General features: G+C 59.6%; 1 pseudogene across 4 annotated transcripts in view; it reads right to left on the bottom strand.

Moving 5' to 3' along the window:
- The window catches only part of LOC110180465 (CTD nuclear envelope phosphatase 1 homolog pseudogene), a 100,454-nt pseudogene that overhangs the window by 1,293 nt on the left and 78,855 nt on the right, over positions 1–20,306 (bottom strand). The gene's annotated exons all lie outside the window — the stretch shown is intronic.

Below are 20,306 nucleotides of genomic sequence, written 5' to 3'. Positions count from 1 at the left end.
TCCTGGCCCTGCTGCTGGACCTGCTCCTAGCCCTGCTCCTGGACCTGCTCCTGGATCTGCTCCTGGACCTGCTCCTGGACCTGCTTCTGGCCCTGCTCCTGGACCTGCTCCTGAACCTGCTTCTGGCCCTGCTCCTGGACCTGCTCCTGGCCCTGCTCCTGGCCCTGCTCCTGGACCTGCTCCTAGCCCTGCTCCTGAACCTGCTTCTGGCCCTGCTCCTGGACCTGCTGCTGGACCTGCTTCTGGCCCTGCTCCTGGCCCTGCTCCTGGATCTGCTCCTGAACCTGCTTCTGGCCCTGCTCCTGGACCTGCTCCTGGACCTGCTCCTGGACCTGCTCCTGAACCTGCTTCTGGCCCTGCTCGTGGCCCTGCTCCTGAACCTGCTCCTGGACCTGCTCCTGGCCCTGCTCCTGGACCTGCTTCTGGCCCTGCTCCTGGACCTGCTCCTGGCCCTGCTCCTGGACCTGCTCCTGGCCCTGCTCCTGAACCTGCTCCTGAACCTGCTCCTGAACCTGCTTCTGGCCCTGCTCCTGGACCTGCTCCTGGACCTGCTTCTGGCCCTGCTCCTGGCCCTGCTCCTGGATCTGCTCCTGAACCTGCTTCTGGCCCTGCTCCTGGACCTGCTCCTGGACCTGCTCCTGGACCTGCTCCTGGATCTGCTCCTGAACCTGCTTCTGGCCCTGCTCCTGGACCTGCTCCTGGACCTGCTTCTGGCCCTGCTCCTGGACCTGCTCCTGGACCTGCTCCTGGACCTGCTTCTGGCCCTGCTCCTGGCCCTGCTCCTGAACCTGCTTCTGGCCCTGCTCCTGAATCTGCTCCTGGACCTGCTTCTGGCCCTGCTCCTGGACCTGCTCCTGGACCTGCTCCTGGACCTGCTCCTGGATCTGCTCCTGAACCTGCTTCTGGCCCTGCTCCTGGACCTGCTCCTGGACCTGCTTCTGGCCCTGCTCCTGAACCTGCTTCTGGCCCTGCTCCTGGACCTGCTTCTGGCCCTGCTCCTGAACCTGCTTCTGGCCCTGCTCCTGGCCCTGCTCCTGGACCTGCTTCTGGCCCTGCTCCTGGCCCTGCTCCTGGACCTGCTCCTGGCCCTGCTCCTGGACCTGCTTCTGGCCCTGCTCCTGGACCTGCTCCTGGACCTGCTCCTGGACCTGCTTCTGGCCCTGCTCCTGAATCTGCTCCTGAACCTGCTTCTGGCCCTGCTCCTGGACCTGCTCCTGGCCCTGCTCCTGGACCTGCTTCTGGCCCTGCTCCTGGACCTGCTCCTGGACCTGCTCCTGGACCTGCTTCTGGCCCTGCTCCTGAACCTGCTTCTGGCCCTGCTCCTGGACCTGCTCCTGGATCTGCTCCTGAACCTGCTTCTGGCCCTGCTCCTGGACCTGCTCCTGGACCTGCTCCTGGCCCTGCTCCTGGACCTGCTCCTGGACCTGCTCCTGGACCTGCTCCTGGATCTGCTCCTGAACCTGCTTCTGGCCCTGCTCCTGGACCTGCTCCTGGACCTGCTTCTGGCCCTGCTCCTGGACCTGCTCCTGGACCTGCTCCTGGACCTGCTTCTGGCCCTGCTCCTGGCCCTGCTCCTGAACCTGCTCCTGAACCTGCTCCTGAACCTGCTTCTGGCCCTGCTCCTGGACCTGCTCCTGGACCTGCTTCTGGCCCTGCTCCTGGCCCTGCTCCTGGATCTGCTCCTGAACCTGCTTCTGGCCCTGCTCCTGGACCTGCTCCTGGACCTGCTCCTGGACCTGCTCCTGGATCTGCTCCTGAACCTGCTTCTGGCCCTGCTCCTGGACCTGCTCCTGGACCTGCTTCTGGCCCTGCTCCTGGACCTGCTCCTGGACCTGCTCCTGGACCTGCTTCTGGCCCTGCTCCTGGCCCTGCTCCTGAACCTGCTTCTGGCCCTGCTCCTGAATCTGCTCCTGGACCTGCTTCTGGCCCTGCTCCTGGACCTGCTCCTGGACCTGCTCCTGGACCTGCTCCTGGATCTGCTCCTGAACCTGCTTCTGGCCCTGCTCCTGGACCTGCTCCTGGACCTGCTTCTGGCCCTGCTCCTGAACCTGCTTCTGGCCCTGCTCCTGGACCTGCTTCTGGCCCTGCTCCTGAACCTGCTTCTGGCCCTGCTCCTGGCCCTGCTCCTGGACCTGCTTCTGGCCCTGCTCCTGGCCCTGCTCCTGGACCTGCTCCTGGCCCTGCTCCTGGACCTGCTTCTGGCCCTGCTCCTGGACCTGCTCCTGGACCTGCTCCTGGACCTGCTTCTGGCCCTGCTCCTGAATCTGCTCCTGAACCTGCTTCTGGCCCTGCTCCTGGACCTGCTCCTGGCCCTGCTCCTGGACCTGCTCCTGGCCCTGCTCCTGGACCTGCTCCTGGACCTGCTCCTGGACCTGCTTCTGGCCCTGCTCCTGAACCTGCTTCTGGCCCTGCTCCTGGACCTGCTCCTGGATCTGCTCCTGAACCTGCTTCTGGCCCTGCTCCTGGACCTGCTCCTGGACCTGCTCCTGGCCCTGCTCCTGGACCTGCTCCTGGACCTGCTCCTGGACCTGCTCCTGGATCTGCTCCTGAACCTGCTTCTGGCCCTGCTCCTGGACCTGCTCCTGGACCTGCTTCTGGCCCTGCTCCTGGACCTGCTCCTGGACCTGCTCCTGGACCTGCTTCTGGCCCTGCTCCTGGCCCTGCTCCTGAACCTGCTTCTGGCCCTGCTCCTGAATCTGCTCCTGAACCTGCTTCTGGCCCTGCTCCTGAATCTGCTCCTGGACCTGCTTCTGGCCCTGCTCCTGGACCTGCTCCTGGACCTGCTCCTGGACCTGCTTCTGGCCCTGCTCCTGAACCTGCTTCTGGCCCTGCTCCTGGACCTGCTCCTGGATCTGCTCCTGGCCCTGCTCCTGGCCCTGCTCCTGGACCTGCTCCTGGACCTGCTTCTGGCCCTGCTCCTGAATCTGCTCCTGAATCTGCTCCTGAACCTGCTTCTGGCCCTGCTCCTGAATCTGCTCCTGGACCTGCTTCTGGCCCTGCTCCTGAATCTGCTCCTGAATCTGCTCCTGAACCTGCTTCTGGCCCTGCTCCTGGACCTGCTCCTGGACCTGCTCCTGGCCCTGCTCCTGAACCTGCTTCTGGCCCTGCTCCTGGCCCTGCTCCTGGACCTGCTTCTGGCCCTGCTCCTGGCCCTGCTCCTGGACCTGCTCCTGGCCCTGCTCCTGGACCTGCTTCTGGCCCTGCTCCTGGACCTGCTCCTGGACCTGCTCCTGGACCTGCTTCTGGCCCTGCTCCTGAATCTGCTCCTGAACCTGCTTCTGGCCCTGCTCCTGGACCTGCTCCTGGCCCTGCTCCTGGACCTGCTTCTGGCCCTGCTCCTGAACCTGCTTCTGGCCCTGCTCCTGGCCCTGCTCCTGGACCTGCTCCTGGACCTGCTTCTGGCCCTGCTCCTGAACCTGCTTCTGGCCCTGCTCCTGGCCCTGCTCCTGAACCTGCTTCTGGCCCTGCTCCTGGCCCTGCTCCTGAATCTGCTCCTGAACCTGCTTCTGGCCCTGCTCCTGGCCCTGGTCCTGGACCTGCTTCTGGCCCTGCTCCTGGACCTGCTTCTGGCCCTGCTCCTGGACCTGCTTCTGGCCCTGCTCCTGAATCTGCTCCTGAACCTGCTTCTGGCCCTGCTCCTGGCCCTGGTCCTGGACCTGCTTCTGGCCCTGCTCCTGGACCTGCTCCTGGACCTGCTCCTGGACCTGCTTCTGGCCCTGCTCCTGAACCTGCTTCTGGCCCTGCTCCTGGCCCTGCTCCTGAACCTGCTTCTGGCCCTGCTCCTGGCCCTGCTCCTGAATCTGCTCCTGAACCTGCTTCTGGCCCTGCTCCTGGCCCTGGTCCTGGACCTGCTTCTGGCCCTGCTCCTGGACCTGCTCCTGGACCTGCTCCTGGACCTGCTTCTGGCCCTGCTCCTGGACCTGCTCCTGGACCTGCTCCTAGCCCTGCTCCTGAACCTGCTTCTGGCCCTGCTCCTGGCCCTGCTCCTGAACCTGCTTCTGGCCCTGCTCCTGGCCCTGCTCCTGGACCTGCTCCTGGACCTGCTTCTGGACCTGCTCCTGAACCTGCTTCTGGCCCTGCTCCTGGACCTGCTCCTGGATCTGCTCCTGAACCTGCTTCTGGCCCTGCTCCTGAATCTGCTCCTGAACCTGCTTCTGGCCCTGCTCCTGAATCTGCTCCTGAACCTGCTTCTGGCCCTGCTCCTGGACCTGCTCCTGGACCTGCTTCTGGACCTGCTCCTGAACCTGCTTCTGGCCCTGCTCCTGGACCTGCTCCTGGATCTGCTCCTGAACCTGCTTCTGGCCCTGCTCCTGGATCTGCTTCTGGACCTGCTCCTGAACCTGCTTCTGGCCCTGCTCCTGGACCTGCTCCTGGATCTGCTCCTGAACCTGCTTCTGGCCCTGCTCCTGGATCTGCTCCTGAACCTGCTTCTGGCCCTGCTCCTGAATCTGCTCCTGAACCTGCTTCTGGCCCTGCTCCTGAATCTGCTCCTGAACCTGCTTCTGGCCCTGCTCCTGGACCTGCTCCTGGACCTGCTTCTGGCCCTGCTCCTGGCCCTGCTCCTGAACCCGCTTCTGGCCCTGCTCCTGAATCTGCTCCTGAACCTGCTTCTGGCCCTGCTCCTGGACCTGCTCCTGGACCTGCTTCTGGCCCTGCTCCTGGACCTGCTCCTGGACCTGCTCCTGGACCTGCTTCTGGCCCTGCTCCTGAACCTGCTTCTGGCCCTGCTCCTGGCCCTGCTCCTGAACCTGCTTCTGGCCCTGCTCCTGGCCCTGGTCCTGGACCTGCTTCTGGCCCTGCTCCTGGACCTGCTCCTGGACCTGCTCCTGGACCTGCTTCTGGCCCTGCTCCTGGCCCTGCTCCTGCACCTGCTCCTGGCCCTGCTCCTGAACCTGCTTCTGGCCCTGCTCCTGCACCTGCTCCTGGACCTGCTTCTGGCCCTGCTCCTGGCCCTGCTCCTGGCCCTGCTCCTGAACCTGCTCCTGGCCCTGCTCCTGAACCTGCTCCTGAACCTGCTTCTGGCCCTGCTCCTGGATCTGCTCCTGAACCTGCTTCTGGACCTGCTCCTGGACCTGCTTCTGGCCCTGCTCCTGGCCCTGCTCCTGGATCTGCTCCTGAACCTGCTCCTGGACCTGCTCCTGGACCTGCTTCTGGCCCTGCTCCTGGACCTGCTCCTGGCCCTGCTCCTGGCCCTGCTTCTGGCCCTGCTCCTGGATCTGCTCCTGAACCTGCTTCTGGCCCTGCTCCTGGCCCTGCTCCTGGATCTGCTCCTGAACCTGCTCCTGGACCTGCTCCTGAACCTGCTTCTGGCCCTGCTCCTGGACCTGCTCCTGGCCCTGCTCCTGGCCCTGCTTCTGGCCCTGCTCCTGGATCTGCTCCTGAACCTGCTTCTGGCCCTGCTCCTGGCCCTGCTCCTGGCCCTGCTCCTGGACCTGCTCCTGGCCCTGCTCCTGGACCTGCTTCTGGCCCTGCTCCTGGACCTGCTCCTGGACCTGCTTCTGGCCCTGCTCCTGAACCTGCTCCTGAACCTGCTTCTGGCCCTGCTCCTGGACCTGCTCCTGGACCTGCTTCTGGCCCTGCTCCTGGCCCTGCTCCTGGATCTGCTCCTGAACCTGCTCCTGGCCCTGCTCCTGGACCTGCTTCTGGCCCTGCTCCTGAACCTGCTCCTGGCCCTGCTCCTGGCCCTGCTCCTGGCCCTGCTCCTGGCCCTGCTCCTGGCCCTGCTCCTGGACCTGCTCCTGGCCCTGCTCCTGGCCCTGCTCCTGGACCTGCTTCTGGCCCTGCTCCTGGACCTGCTTCTGGCCCTGCTCCTGGACCTGCTCCTGGACCTGCTTCTGGCCCTGCTCCTGAACCTGCTCCTGAACCTGCTTCTGGCCCTGCTCCTGGACCTGCTCCTGGACCTGCTTCTGGCCCTGCTCCTGGACCTGCTCCTGGACCTGCTCCTGGACCTGCTCCTGGACCTGCTCCTGGCCCTGCTTCTGGCCCTGCTCCTGAACCTGCTCCTGGCCCTGCTCCTGGACCTGCTTCTGGCCCTGCTCCTGGCCCTGCTCCTGGATCTGCTCCTGAACCTGCTCCTGGCCCTGCTCCTGGACCTGCTTCTGGCCCTGCTCCTGAACCTGCTCCTGGCCCTGCTCCTGGCCCTGCTTCTGGCCCTGCTCCTGAACCTGCTCCTGGACCTGCTCCTGGACCTGCTTCTGGCCCTGCTCCTGGCCCTGCTCCTGGACCTGCTCCTGGCCCTGCTCCTGAACCTGCTCCTGGCCCTGCTCCTGGACCTGCTTCTGGCCCTGCTCCTGGCCCTGCTCCTGGATCTGCTCCTGAACCTGCTCCTGGCCCTGCTCCTGGACCTGCTTCTGGCCCTGCTCCTGAACCTGCTCCTGGCCCTGCTCCTGGCCCTGCTTCTGGCCCTGCTCCTGAACCTGCTCCTGGCCCTGCTCCTGGCCCTGCTCCTGGCCCTGCTCCTGGATCTACAGCAGGACCTGCTTCTAGACCTGCTCCTGGCCCTGCTCCTGGACCTGCTCCTGGACCTGCTTCTAGACCTGCTCCTGGCCCTGCTCCTGAACCTGCTTCTGGCCCTGCTCCTGGACCTGCTCCTGGACCTGCTTCTGGACCTGCTCCTGGCCCTGCTCCTGGACCTGCTCCTGAACCTGCTTCTGGCCCTGCTCCTGGCCCTGCTCCTGGACCTTCTCCTGGACCTGCTCCTGGCCCTGCTCCTGGCCCTGCTTCTGGCCCTGCTCTTGGCCCTGCTCCTGGCCCTGCTCCTGGACGTGCTTCTGGCCCTGCTCCTGGCCCTGCTCCTGGATCTGCTCCTGGATCTACAGCAGGACCTGCTTCTAGACCTGCTCCTGGCCCTGCTCCTGGACCTGCTCCTGGACCTGCTCCTGGCCCTGCTCCTGGCCCTGCTCCTGGACCTGCTTCTGGATCTACAGCAGGACCTGCTTCTAGACCTGCTCCTGGCCCTGCTCCTGGCCCTGCTCCTGGCCCTGCTCCTGGCCCTGCTCCTGGCCCTGCTCTTGAACCTGCTTCTGGCCCTGCTCCTGGCCCTGCTCCTGGACCTGCTTCTAGACCTGCTCCTGGCCCTGCTCCTGGACCTGCTCCTGGCCCTGCTCCTGAACCTGCTTCTGGCCCTGCTCCTGGACCTGCTCCTGGCCCTGCTCCTGGACCTGCTCCTGGCCCTGCTCCTGGACCTGCTTCTGGATCTACAGCAGGACCTGCTTCTAGACCTGCTCCTGGCCCTGCTCCTGGACCTGCTCCTGGACCTGCTTCTGGATCTACAGCAGGACCTGCTTCTAGACCTGCTCCTGGCCCTGCCCCTGAACCTGCTTCTGGCCCTGCTCCTGGACCTGCTCCTGGCCCTGCTCCTGGACCTGCTCCTGGCCCTGCTCCTGAACCTGCTCCTGGACCTGCTCCTGGACCTGCTCCTGGCCCTGCTCCTGGACCTGCTTCTGGATCTACAGCGGGACCTGCTTCTAGACCTGCTCCTGGCCCTGCCCCTGAACCTGCTTCTGGCCCTGCTCCTGGACCTGCTCCTGGCCCTGCTCCTGGACCTGCTCCTGGCCCTGCTCCTGAACCTGCTCCTGGACCTGCTCCTGGACCTGCTCCTGGACCTGCTCCTGGACCTGCTCCTGGCCCTGCTCCTGGACCTGCTTCTGGATCTACAGCAGGACCTGCTTCTAGACCTGCTCCTGGCCCTGCTCCTGAACCTGCTCCTGGACCTGCTCCTGGACCTGCTCCTGGCCCTGCTCCTGGCCCTGCTTCTGGACCTGCTCCTGAACCTGCTCCTGGATCTGCTCCTGGATCTACAGCAGGATCTGCTGCTGGATCTGCTCCTGGATCTGCTCCTGGATCTGCTCCTGGATCTACAGCAGGATCTGCTGCTGGATCTGCTCCTGGATCTGCTCCTGGATCTACAGCAGGATCTGCTGCTGGATCTGCTCCTGGATCTGCTCCTGGATCTGCTCCTGGATCTACAGAAGGATCTGCTCCTGGTTCTACTGCTGGATCTGCTTCTGGTTCTACTGCTGGATCTACTGCAGGATCTGCTGCTGGATCTGCTCCTGGAGCTACTGCTGGATCTACAGCAGGATCTGCTCCTGGATCTGCCCGTGGATCTACAGCAGGATCTGCTGCTGGATCTGCTCCTGGAGCTACTGCTGGATCTACAGCAGGATCTGCTCCTGGATCTGCCCCTGGATCTACAGCAGGATCTGCTGCTGGATCTGCTCCTGGATCTGCTCCTGGATCTGCTCCTGGATCTACAGCAGGACCTGCTTCTAGACCTGCTCCTGGCCCTGCTCCTGAACCTGCTTCTGGCCCTGCTCCTGGACCTGCTCCTGGCCCTGCTCCTGGACCTGCTCCTGGCCCTGCTCCTGAACCTGCTCCTGGACCTGCTCCTGGACCTGCTCCTGGCCCTGCTCCTGGACCTGCTTCTGGCCCTGCTCCTGGCCCTGCTCCTGGCCCTGCTCCTGGATCTACAGCAGGATCTGCTGCTGGATCTGCTCCTGGATCTGCTCCTGGATCTGCTCCTGGATCTGCTCCTGGATCTACAGCAGGATCTGCTGCTGGATCTGCTCCTGGCCCTGCTTCTGGACCTGCTCCTGAACCTGCTCCTGGATCTGCTCCTGGATCTACAGCAGGATCTGCTGCTGGATCTGCTCCTGGATCTGCTCCTGGATCTACAGCAGGATCTGCTGCTGGATCTGCTCCTGGATCTGCTCCTGGATCTGCTCCTGGATCTACAGAAGGATCTGCTCCTGGTTCTACTGCTGGATCTACTGCAGGATCTGCTGCTGGATCTGCTCCTGGAGCTACTGCTGGATCTACAGCAGGATCTGCTCCTGGATCTGCCCCTGGATCTACAGCAGGATCTGCTGCTGGATCTGCTCCTGGATCTGCTCCTGGATCTACAGCAGGATCTGCTGCTGGATCTGCTCCTGGATCTGCTCCTGGATCTACAGCAGGATCTGCTCCTGGTTCTACTGCTGGATCTGCTTCTGGTTCTACTGCTGGATCTACTGCAGGATCTGCTCCTGGATCTGCTCCTGGAGCTACTGCTGGATCTACAGCAGGATCTGCTCCTGGATCTGCTCCTGGATCTACAGCAGGATCTGCTGCTGGATCTGCTCCTAGAGCTACTGCTGGATCTACAGCAGGATCTGCTCCTGGATCTGCTCCTGGATCTACAGCAGGATCTGCTGCTGGATCTGCTCCTGGATCTGCTCCTAGATCTACAGCAGGATCTGCTCCTGGTTCTACTGCTGGATCTGCTTCTGGTTCTACTGCTGGATCTACTGCAGGATCTGCTGCTGGATCTGCTCCTGGAGCTACTGCTGGATCTACAGCAGGATCTGCTCCTGGATCTGCTCCCGGATCTACAGCAGGATCTGCTGCTGGATCTGCTCCTGGAGCTACTGCTGGATCTACAGCAGGATCTGCTCCTGGATCTGCTCCTGGATCTACAGCAGGATCTGCTGCTGGATCTGCTCCTGGATCTGCTCCTAGATCTACAGCAGGATCTGCTCCTGGTTCTACTGCTGGATCTGCTTCTGGTTCTACTGCTGGATCTACTGCAGGATCTGCTCCTGGATCTGCTCCTGGAGCTACTGCTGGATCTACAGCAGGATCTGCTCCTGGTTCTACTGCTGGATCTACTGCAGGATCTGCTCCTGGATCTGCTCCTGGAGCTACTGCTGGATCTACAGCAGGATCTGCTCCTGGATCTGCTCCTGGATCTACAGCAGGATCTGCTGCTGGATCTGCTCCTGGTTCTACTGCTGGATCTTCTCCTGGATCTGCTGCTGGATCTGCTCCTGGATCTGCTCCTGGATCTGCTTCTGGTTCTACAACAGGATCTGCTGCTGGATCTACTGCAGGATCTGCTGCTAGATCTGCCGCAGGATCTGCTCCTGGTTCTACTGCTGGATCTACTGCAGGATCTGCTCCTGGATCTGCTCCTGGATCTGCTCCTGGATCTGCTCCTGGATCTGCTCCTGGATCTGCTCCTGGTTCTACTGCTGGATCTTCTCCTGGATCTGCTGCTGGATCTGCTCCTGGATCTGCTGCTGGATCTGCTGCTGGATCTAGTGCAGGATCTGCTCCTGGTTCTACTGCAGGATCTGCTGCTGGGTCTGCTCCTGGATCTGCTCCTGCATCTGCTCCTGGATTTGCTCCTGGATCTGCTGCTGGATCTGCTGCTGGATCTACTGCAGGATCTGCTCCTGGATCTGCTCCTGGATCTGCTCCTGGATCTGCTTCTGGATCTGCTCCTGGTTCTACTGCTGGATCTGCTCCTGGATCTGCTCCTGGATCTGCTCCTGGATCTGCTCCTGGAGCTACTGCTGGATCTACAGCAGGATCTGCTTCTGGATCTGCTCCTGGTTCTACTGCAGGATCTGCTCCTGGATCTGCTCCTGGAGCTACTGCTGGATCTACAGCAGGATCTGCTCCTGGATCTGCTCCTGGATCTACAGCAGGATCTGCTGCTGGATCTGCTCCTGGTTCTACTGCTGGATCTTCTCCTGGATCTGCTGCTGGATCTGCTCCTGGATCTGCTCCTGGATCTGCTTCTGGTTCTACAACAGGATCTGCTGCTGGATCTACTGCAGGATCTGCTGCTAGATCTGCCGCAGGATCTGCTCCTGGTTCTACTGCTGGATCTACTGCAGGATCTGCTCCTGGATCTGCTCCTGGATCTGCTCCTGGATCTGCTCCTGGATCTGCTCCTGGATCTGCTCCTGGTTCTACTGCTGGATCTTCTCCTGGATCTGCTGCTGGATCTGCTCCTGGATCTGCTGCTGGATCTGCTGCTGGATCTACTGCAGGATCTGCTCCTGGATCTGCTCCTGGATCTGCTCCTGGATCTGCTTCTGGATCTGCTCCTGGTTCTACTGCTGGATCTGCTGCTGGATCTAGTGCAGGATCTGCTCCTGGTTCTACTGCAGGATCTGCTGCTGGGTCTGCTCCTGGATCTGCTCCTGCATCTGCTCCTGGATTTGCTCCTGGATCTGCTGCTGGATCTGCTGCTGGATCTACTGCAGGATCTGCTTCTGGATCTGCTCCTGGATCTGCTCCTGGATCTGCTTCTGGATCTGCTCCTGGATCTGCTCCTGGATCTGCTGCTGGATCTGCTCCTGGATCTGCTGCTGGATCTGCTGCTGGATCTACTGCAGGATCTGCTTCTGGATCTGCTGCTGGATCTGCTCCTGGATCTGCTCCTGGATCTGCTGCTGGATCTACTGCAGGATCTGCTTCTGGATCTGCTCCTGGATCTGCTCCTGGATCTGCTTCTGGATCTGCTCCTGGATCTGCTCCTGGATCTGCTGCTGGATCTGCTCCTGGATCTGCTGCTGGATCTGCTGCTGGATCTACTGCAGGATCTGCTGCTGGATCTAGTGCAGGATCTGCTCCTGGATCTGCTCCTGGCCCTGCTCCTGAACCTGCTCCTGGATCTGCTCCTGGATCTGCTCCTGGATCTGCTCCTGGTTCTACTGCTGGATCTTCTCCTGGATCTGCTGCTGGATCTGCTCCTGGATCTGCTGCTGGATCTGCTGCTGGATCTACTGCAGGATCTGCTGCTGGATCTAGTGCAGGATCTGCTCCTGGATCTGCTCCTGGATCTACAGCAGGATCTGCTCCTGGATCTGCTCCTGGTTCTACTGCTGGATCTGCTGCTGGATCTAGTGCAGGATCTGCTCCTGGTTCTACTGCAGGATCTGCTGCTGGGTCTGCTCCTGGATCTGCTCCTGCATCTGCTCCTGGATTTGCTCCTGGATCTGCTGCTGGATCTGCTGCTGGATCTACTGCAGGATCTGCTGCTGGATCTGCTCCTGGATCTGCTCCTGGATCTACAGCAGGATCTGCTCCTGGATCTGCTCCTGGATCTACTGCAGGATCTGCTCCTGGATTTGCTCCTGGATCTGCTGCTGGATCTGCTGCTGGATCTACTGCAGGATCTGCTGCTGGATCTGCTCCTGGATCTGCTCCTGGATCTACAGCAGGATCTGCTCCTGGATCTGCTCCTGATTCTACTGCAGGATCTGCTCCTGGATCTGCTCCTGGATCTGCTGCTGGATCTACTGCAGGATCTGCTGCTGGATCTAGTGCAGGATCTGCTCCTGGATCTGCTCCTGGATCTACTGCAGGATCTGCTCCTGGATCTGCTCCTGGTTCTACTGCTGGATCTAGTGCAGGATCTGCTCCTGGTTCTACTGCTGGATCTGCTCCTGGATCTGCTCCTGGATCTACAGCAGGATCTGCTCCTGGTTCTACTGCAGGATCTGCTGCTGGGTCTGCTCCTGGATCTGCTCCTGGATCTGCTCCTGGTTCTACTGCTGGATCTGCTCCTGGATCTGCTGCTGGATCTGCTCCTGGATCTGCTGCTGGATCTGCTGCTGGATCTACAGCAGGATCTGCTCCTGGTTCTACTGCAGGATCTGCTGCTGGGTCTGCTCCTGGATCTGCTCCTGGATCTGCTCCTGGATTTGCTCCTGGATCTGCTGCTGGATCTAGTGCAGGATCTGCTGCTGGATCTGCTTCTGGATCTACAGCAGGATCTGCTCCTGGATCTGCTCCTGGATCTACTGCAGGATCTGCTCCTGGATCTGCTGCTGGATCTACTGCAGGATCTGCTGCTGGATCTAGTGCAGGATCTGCTCCTGGATCTGCTCCTGGATCTACTGCAGGATCTGCTCCTGGATCTGCTCCTGGTTCTACTGCTGGATCTGCTGCTGGATCTAGTGCAGGATCTAGTGCAGGATCTGCTCCTGGATCTGCTGCTGGATCTAGTGCAGGATCTGCTGCTGGATCTGCTCCTGGATCTGCTGCTGGATCTGCTTCTGGATCTACAGCAGGATCTGCTCCTGGATCTGCTTCTGGATCTACAGCAGGATCTGCTCCTGGATCTGCTCCTGGATCTACTGCAGGATCTGCTCCTGGATCTGCTGCTGGATCTAGTGCAGGATCTGCTCCTGGTTCTACTGCTGGATCTGCTCCTGGATCTGCTCCTGGATCTGCTCCTGGATCTACAGCAGGATCTGCTCCTGGTTCTACTGCAGGATCTGCTGCTGGGTCTGCTCCTGGATCTGCTCCTGGATCTGCTCCTGGATTTGCTCCTGGATCTGCTGCTGGATCTAGTGCAGGATCTGCTCCTGGATCTGCTGCTGGATCTAGTGCAGGATCTGCTGCTGGATCTGCTCCTGGATCTGCTGCTGGATCTAGTGCAGGATCTGCTGCTGGATCTGCTCCTGGATCTGCTGCTGGATCTTTTGCAGGATCTGCTGCTAGATCTGCCGCAGGATCTGCTGCTGGATCTGCTGCTGGATCTACTGCAGGATCTGCTCCTGGATCTGCTCCTGGATCTGCTCCTGGATCTGCTTCTGGATCTGCTCTTGGTTCTACTGCTGGATCTAGTGCAGGATCTGCTCCTGGTTCTACTGCAGGATCTGCTCCTGGATCTGCTCCTGGATGTGCTGCTGGATCTACTGCAGGATCTGCTGCTGGATCTGCTCCTGGTTCTACTGCAGGATCTGCTCCTGGATCTGCTCCTGGATCTGCTGCTGGATCTACTGCAGGATCTGCTCCTGGATCTGCTCCTGGACCTACAGCAGGATCTGCTCCTGGATCTGCTCCTGGTTCTACTGCTGGATCTGCTGCTGGATCTAGTGCAGGATCTGCTCCTGGTTCTACTGCAGGATCTGCTGCTGGGTCTGCTCCTGGATCTGCTCCTGCATCTGCTCCTGGATTTGCTCCTGGATCTGCTGCTGGATCTACTGCAGGATCTGCTGCTGGATCTAGTGCAGGATCTGCTCCTGGATCTGCTCCTGGATCTACTGCAGGATCTGCTCCTGGATCTGCTCCTGGTTCTACTGCTGGATCTGCTGCTGGATCTAGTGCAGGATCTAGTGCAGGATCTGCTCCTGGATCTGCTGCTGGATCTAGTGCAGGATCTGCTGCTGGATCTGCTCCTGGATCTGCTGCTGGATCTAGTGCAGGATCTGCTCCTGGTTCTACTGCTGGATCTGCTCCTGGATCTGCTCCTGGATCTGCTCCTGGATCTACAGCAGGATCTGCTCCTGGTTCTACTGCAGGATCTGCTGCTGGGTCTGCTCCTGGATCTGCTCCTGCATCTGCTCCTGGATTTGCTCCTGGATCTGCTGCTGGATCTACTGCAGGATCTGCTGCTGGATCTAGTGCAGGATCTGCTCCTGGATCTGCTCCTGGATCTACAGCAGGATCTGCTCCTGGATTTGCTCCTGGATCTGCTGCTGGATCTAGTGCAGGATCTGCACCTGGATCTGCTCCTGGATCTGCTCCTGGATCTGCTCCTGGATCTGCTCCTGGATCTGCTCCTGGTTCTACTGCAGGATCTGCCGCAGGATCTGCTGCTGGATCTACTGCTGGATCTAGTGCAGGATCTGCACCTGGATCTGCTGCTGGATCTACTGCAGGATCTGCTCCTGGATCTAGGCAGGATCTGCACCTGGATCTGCTGCTGGATCTGCTCCTAGATCTGCTCCTGGTTCTACTGCAGGATCTGCTGCTGGATCTAGGCAGGATCTGCACCTGGATCTGCTGCTGGATCTGCTCCTGGTTCTACTGCTGGATCTGCTCCTGGATCTGCTCCTGGATCTGCTCCTGGTTCTACTGCAGGATCTGCTCCTGATCTGCTCCTGGATCTGCTCCTGGATCTGCTCCTGGATCTGCTGCTGGATCTACTGCAGGATCTGCTCCTGGATCTGCTCCTGGTTCTACTGCTGGATCTGCTCCTGGATCTGCTCCTGGATCTGCTGCTGGATCTGCTCCTAGATCTGCTCCTGGTTCTACTGCAGGATCTGCTGCTGGATCTACTGCAGGATCTGCTCCTGGATCTGCTCCTGGATCTGCTCCTGGTTCTACTGCTGGATCTGCTCCTGGATTTGCTCCTGGATCTGCTCCTGGTTCTACTGCAGGATCTGCTCCTGATCTGCTCCTGGATCTGCTCCTGGATCTGCTCCTGGATCTGCTGCTGGATCTACTGCAGGATCTGCTCCTGGATCTGCTCCTGGTTCTACTGCTGGATCTGCTCCTGGATCTGCTCCTGGATCTGCTGCTGGATCTGCTGCTGGATCTAGTGCAGGATCTGCACCTGGATCTGCTGCTGGATCTACTGCAGGATCTGCTCCTGGATCTGCTCCTGGATCTGCTGCTGGATCTGCTCCTAGATCTGCTCCTGGTTCTACTGCAGGATCTGCTGCTGGATCTACTGCAGGATCTGCTCCTGGATCTGCTCCTGGATCTGCTCCTGGTTCTACTGCTGGATCTGCTCCTGGATTTGCTCCTGGATCTGCTCCTGGTTCTACTGCAGGATCTGCTCCTGGATCTGCTCCTGGTTCTACTGCTGGATCTGCTCCTGGATCTGCTCCTGGATCTGCTCCTGGATCTGCTGCTGGATCTACTGCAGGATCTGCTCCTGGATCTGCTCCTGGTTCTACTGCTGGATCTGCTCCTGGATCTGCTCCTGGATCTGCTCCTGGATCTGCTGCTGGATCTACTGCAGGATCTGCTCCTGGATCTGCTCCTGGTTCTACTGCTGGATCTGCTCCTGGATCTGCTCCTGGATCTGCTGCTGGATCTGCTGCTGGATCTAGTGCAGGATCTGCACCTGGATCTGCTGCTGGATCTACTGCAGGATCTGCTGCTGGACCTAGTGCAGGATCTGCTCCTGGATCTGCTCCTGGTTCTACTGCAGGATCTGCTCCTGGATCTGCTCCTGGATCTGCTCCTGGATCTGCTGCTGGATCTACTGCAGGATCTGCTCCTGGATCTGCTCCTGGTTCTACTGCTGGATCTGCTCCTGGATCTGCTCCTGGATCTGCTGCTGGATCTACTGCAGGATCTGCTCCTGGATCTGCTCCTGGTTCTACTGCTGGATCTGCTCCTGGATCTGCTCCTGGATCTGCTCCTGGATCTGCTGCTGGATCTACTGCAGGATCTGCTCCTGGATCTGCTCCTGGTTCTACTGCTGGATCTGCTCCTGGATCTGCTCCTGGATCTGCTCCTGGATCTGCTGCTGGATCTACTGCAGGATCTGCTCCTGGATCTGCTCCTGGATCTGCTCCTGGTTCTACTGCTGGATCTGCTCCTGGATTTGCTCCTGGATCTGCTGCTGGATCTACTGCAGGATCTGCTCCTGGATCTGCTCCTGGTTCTACTGCTGGATCTGCTCCTGGATCTGCTCCTGGATCTGCTCCTGGATCTGCTGCTGGATCTACTGCAGGATCTGCTCCTGGATCTGCTCCTGGATCTGCTGCTGGATCTACTGCAGGATCTGCTCCTGGATCTGCTCCTGGATCTGCTGCTGGATCTACTGCAGGATCTGCTCCTGGATCTGCTCCTGGTTCTACTGCTGGATCTGCTCCTGGATCTGCTCCTGGATCTGCTGCTGGATCTACTGCAGGATCTGCTCCTGGATCTGCTCCTGGTTCTACTGCTGGATCTGCTCCTGGATCTGCTCCTGGATCTGCTCCTGGATCTGCTGCTGGATCTACTGCAGGATCTGCTCCTGGATCTGCTCCTGGTTCTACTGCTGGATCTGCTCCTGGATCTGCTCCTGGATCTGCTCCTGGATCTGCTGCTGGATCTACTGCAGGATCTGCTCCTGGATCTGCTCCTGGATCTGCTCCTGGTTCTACTGCTGGATCTGCTCCTGGATTTGCTCCTGGATCTGCTGCTGGATCTACTGCAGGATCTGCTCCTGGATCTGCTCCTGGTTCTACTGCTGGATCTGCTCCTGGATCTGCTCCTGGATCTGCTCCTGGATCTGCTGCTGGATCTACTGCAGGATCTGCTCCTGGATCTGCTCCTGGTTCTACTGCTGGATCTGCTCCTGGATCTGCTCCTGGATCTGCTCCTGGATCTGCTGCTGGATCTACTGCAGGATCTGCTCCTGGATCTGCTCCTGGTTCTACTGCTGGATCTGCTCCTGGATCTGCTCCTGGATCTGCTCCTGGATCTGCTGCTGGATCTACTGCAGGATCTGCTCCTGGATCTGCTCCTGGTTCTACTGCTGGATCTGCTCCTGGATCTGCTCCTGGATCTGCTCCTGGATCTGCTGCTGGATCTACTGCAGGATCTGCTCCTGGATCTGCTCCTGGTTCTACTGCTGGATCTGCTCCTGGATCTGCTCCTGGATCTGCTGCTGGATCTGCTGCTGGATCTAGTGCAGGATCTGCTCCTGGATCTGCTCCTGGATCTGCTGCTGGATCTGCTGCTGGATCTAGTGCAGGATCTGCACCTGGATCTGCTGCTGGATCTACTGCAGGATCTGCTCCTGGATCTGCTCCTGGATCTGCTGCTGGATCTGCTCCTGGATCTGCTCCTGGATCTGCTGCTGGATCGGCTGCTGGGTCTAGTGCAGGATCTGCACCTGGATCTACTGCTGGATCTACTGCAGGATCTGCTCCTGGATCTGCTCCTGGTTCTACTGCTGGATCTGCTCCTGGATTTGCTCCTGGATCTCCTCCTGGTTCTACTGCAGGATCTGCTCCTGATCTGCTCCTGGATCTGCTCCTGGATCTGCTGCTGGATCTACTGCAGGATCTGCTCCTGGATCTGCTCCTGGTTCTACTGCTGGATCTGCTGCTGGCTCTGCTCCTGGATCTGCTCCTGGTTCTACTGCTGGATCTGCTGCTGGATCTACTGCAGGATCTGCTGCTAGATCTGCCGCAGGATCTGCTGCTGGATCTGCTGCTGGACCTAGTGCAGGATCTGCTGCTGGACCTAGTGCAGGATCTGCTCCTGGTTCTACTGCTGGATCTGCTCCTGGATCTGCTGCTGGATCTACTGCAGGATCTGCTTCTGGATCTAGGCAGGATCTGCACCTGGATCTGCTGCTGGATCTGCTCCTAGATCTGCTCCTGGTTCTACTGCAGGATCTGCTGCTGGATCTAGGCAGGATCTGCACCTGGATCTGCTGCTGGATCTGCTCCTGGATCTGCTGCTGGATCTACTGCAGGATCTGCTGCTAGATCTGCCGCTGGATCTGCTGCTGGATCTGCTGCTGGATCTAGTGCAGGATCTGCACCTGGATCTGCTGCTCGATCTACTGCAGGATCTGCTGCTGGACCTAGTGCAGGATCTGCTCCTGGTTCTACTGCTGGATCTGCTCCTGGATCTGCTGCTGGATCTACTGCAGGATCTGCTCCTGGATCTGCTCCTGGATCTGCTCCTGGTTCTACTGCTGGATCTGCTCCTGGATTTGCTCCTGGATCTCCTCCTGGTTCTACTGCAGGATCTGCTCCTGATCTGCTCCTGATCTGCTCCTGGATCTGCTCCTGGATCTGCTCCTGGATCTGCTGCTGGATCTACTGCTGGATCTGCTCCTGGATTTGCTCCTGGATCTGCTCCTGGATCTGCTCCTGGTTCTACTGCTGGATCTGCTCCAGGATTTGCTCCTGGATCTCCTCCTGGTTCTACTGCAGGATCTGCTCCTGATCTGCTCCTGGATCTGCTCCTGGATCTGCTGCTGGATCTACTGAAGGATCTGCTCCTGGATCTGCTCCTGGTTCTACTGCTGGATCTGCTGCTGGATCTGCTCCTGGATCTGCTGCTGGATCTACTGCAGGATCTGCTGCTGGATCTAGTGCAGGATCTGCACCTGGATCTGCTCCTGGTTCTACTGCTAGATCTGCCGCAGGATCTGCTGCTGGATCTGCTGCTGGACCTAGTGCAGGATCTGCTGCTGGATCTGCTGCTGGATCTGCTGCTGGACCTAGTGCAGGATCTGCTGCTGGATCTAGTGCAGGATCTGCACCTGGATCTGCTGCTGGATCTACTGCAGGATCTGCTGCTGGACCTAGTGCAGGATCTGCTCCTGGTTCTACTGCTGGATCTGCTCCTGGATCTGCTCCTGGATCTGCTGCTGGATCTACTGCAGGATCTGCACCTGGATCTGCTGCTGGATCTACTGCAGGATCTGCTGCTGGACCTAGTGCAGGATCTGCTCCTGGTTCTACTGCTGGATCTGCTCCTGGATCTGCTGCTGGATCTACTGCAGGATCTGCTCCTGGATCTGCTCCTGGATCTGCTCCTGGTTCTACTGCTGGATCTGCTCCTGGATTTGCTCCTGGATCTCCTCCTGGTTCTACTGCAGGATCTGCTCCTGATCTGCTCCTGATCTGCTCCTGGATCTGCTCCTGGATCTGCTCCTGGATCTGCTGCTGGATCTACTGCTGGATCTGCTCCTGGATTTGCTCCTGGATCTGCTCCTGGATCTGCTCCTGGTTCTACTGCAGGATCTGCTCCTGGATCTGCTCCTGGATCTGCTGCTGGATCTAGTGCAGGATCTGCTCCTGGATCTGCTCCTGGTTCTACTGCTGGATCTGCTCCTGGATTTGCTCCTGGATCTCCTCCTGGTTCTACTGCAGGATCTGCTCCTGATCTGCTCCTGATCTGCTCCTGGATGTGCTCCTGGATCTGCTCCTGGATCTGCTGCTGGATCTACTGCTGGATCTGCTCCTGGATTTGCTCCTGGATCTGCTCCTGGATCTGCTCCTGGTTCTACTGCAGGATCTGCTCCTGGATCTGCTCCTGGATCTGCTGCTGGATCTACTGCAGGATCTGCTCCTGGATCTGCTCCTGGTTCTACTGCTGGATCTGCTGCTGGATCTGCTCCTGGATCTGCTGCTGGATCTACTGCAGGATCTGCTGCTGGATCTAGTGCAGGATCTGCACCTGGATCTGCTCCTGGTTCTACTGCTGGATCTGCTGCTAGATCTGCCGCAGGATCTGCTGCTGGATCTGCTGCTGGACCTAGTGCAGGATCTGCTGCTGGATCTAGTTCAGGATCTGCACCTGGATCTGCTGCTGGATCTGCTGCTGGATCTGCTCCTGGATCTGCTGCTGGATCTACTGCAGGATCTGCTGCTAGATCTGCCGCAGGATCTGCTGCTGGATCTGCTGCTGGACCTAGTGCAGGATCTGCTGCTGGATCTAGTGCAGGATCTGCACCTGGATCTGCTGCTGGATCTACTGCAGGATCTGCTGCTGGACCTAGTGCAGGATCTGCTCCTGGTTCTACTGCTGGATCTGCTCCTGGATCTGCTGCTGGATCTACTGCAGGATCTGCTCCTGGATCTGCTCCTGGATCTGCTCCTGGTTCTACTGCTGGATCTGCTCCTGGATTTGCTCCTGGATCTCCTCCTGGTTCTACTGCAGGATCTGCTCCTGATCTGCTCCTGATCTGCTCCTGGATCTGCTCCTGGATCTGCTCCTGGATCTGCTCCTGGATCTGCTGCTGGATCTACTGCAGGATCTGCTGCTGGATCTAGTGCAGG

This window comes from Drosophila serrata, unplaced genomic scaffold (genome assembly GCF_035046125.1).
Source record: "Drosophila serrata isolate PLE 108 unplaced genomic scaffold, ASM3504612v1 contig_276, whole genome shotgun sequence".
Classification (NCBI taxonomy): Eukaryota; Metazoa; Arthropoda; class Insecta; order Diptera; family Drosophilidae; genus Drosophila; species Drosophila serrata.
The sequence above is the reverse complement of the archived record's forward strand: the minus strand, read 5'-3'. Positions and strand labels throughout refer to the sequence as shown.